Source organism: Elephantulus edwardii, unplaced genomic scaffold, assembly GCF_000299155.1.
Source record: "Elephantulus edwardii isolate Elephantulus edwardi_28Jun2011 unplaced genomic scaffold, EleEdw1.0 scaffold00096, whole genome shotgun sequence".
Classification (NCBI taxonomy): domain Eukaryota; kingdom Metazoa; phylum Chordata; class Mammalia; order Macroscelidea; family Macroscelididae; genus Elephantulus; species Elephantulus edwardii.
In genome coordinates this window covers 870,227-871,645 of record NW_006399846.1, presented here as the reverse complement: position 1 = coordinate 871,645, position 1,419 = coordinate 870,227, and the positions used below count along the sequence as shown (strand labels likewise).

Below are 1,419 nucleotides of genomic sequence, written 5' to 3'. Positions count from 1 at the left end.
CAATGGAATACTATGCTGCATTGAAAAACAAGGAACTCATGCAAAATTATTCAAAATGGTTGACTCTGGAGAACATTATGCTGAGTGAAGTATCCCAGTCACAAAAGGACAAATATTGCATGGTGCCATTGTTGTAAAAGAGGACTAACCTTGGGGCTGGGGAGAGACTGAGAAAGATGGGTTCAATAATGTATACTGCACTGAAACAGATGAGGGAGAAAACTGTTTAAAAAGGATATGTGATTAGGTGTTTCTGTCATGACAGGAGTCTAGAGCAATGGCTGCATGGTGGAGTGGACCTGGGGGAGGGTTTGTGAAACAATGAAAGAATTTTTTTTTTTACTTTTCCAAGAGGGTATTGTTCAAGCGGGGAGGTTTGGGAGGGGAGAAATGTGCAACAATGAATGAATGGAAATCCAAAGCCTCTGTAAATTTTTACTGAAATTAGTAATAAGTTTAAATTAAAAAAAATTAAGTTAGAGTAAGGAAGGCAATGAATTATGACTGCTTATGCTAATAACACTATGTCATGTCATGGAGGAGGAATAGTGGAACTGTATTCACATTTACAATATCCTTCTTACCAAAACCATGGAAAATAGGATCTGCATTGGAACATGTATCTCTGGAATGGAAATGATCATATTGTTAACATTTCTAGCCTTAAACTTAAAAGATTATATTGTTCAAAATTATTTGTTATATATTTGTTTAAATTTTTCCCTTTTTTAACAACTGGGATCTAGAGGGAAGAGAAAAGACCAGAGAATGGCCAAAATTATTGGGGCAGCTATTGCTGCCAGTTTAGGGCCTGTGTCAGGAAAAGGAAGTCTTACTCATATACAGTGCCACCCAAAGGTAATAAAGGAGATCAGAACTGCTTCCACTACGGAAAGCTGGGCTACTTCATTAGACAGTGTTACAGATGAGAGCCACAGATAGGCAAGGGAGTAGAGAGGAAGCTCCCACTCACTTGCTTTAAGTGTGGATTTGAAGGACACATGGCCAAGGGTGGGCCCACATCAGGTCCTCTCGTGGTTGACAGGACTGACAGGCCCCAGCTTCCAGCTGGAAACAAAGGAGGATGCTTCAACTATTTAGATCCTTCCAGAAGAGCTGTGGGTGAGCATTAACATTACTGGAAAGTATATTCGTTTTCTCCTGGACACAAGAGCCTACTATTTGGTCCTAAAAGCCTTTTGAGGTCCCAACTTTTCTCACTATTTCTTAGTTGTTGGAACTGACGGAAAACCTCATACTTCATCTCTGCCTTGTATGCGGACTTCTGAGCTGTAAAACAACCCAATGGTAGATGGAATTTGGTCCAGGACTTAAGAACCATAAATGACGTAGTTGAGCCTCTACATCTTGTGGTTCCTAACCTTTATACTATAATAGACAAAGTGCTAGTCAATAAGC

At 39.8% G+C, this 1,419-nt stretch overlaps 1 protein-coding gene across 1 annotated transcript in view; it reads right to left on the bottom strand.

Moving 5' to 3' along the window:
* The window catches only part of LPCAT3 (lysophosphatidylcholine acyltransferase 3), a 58,736-nt gene that overhangs the window by 48,029 nt on the left and 9,288 nt on the right, over nucleotides 1–1,419 (bottom strand). The gene's annotated exons all lie outside the window — the stretch shown is intronic.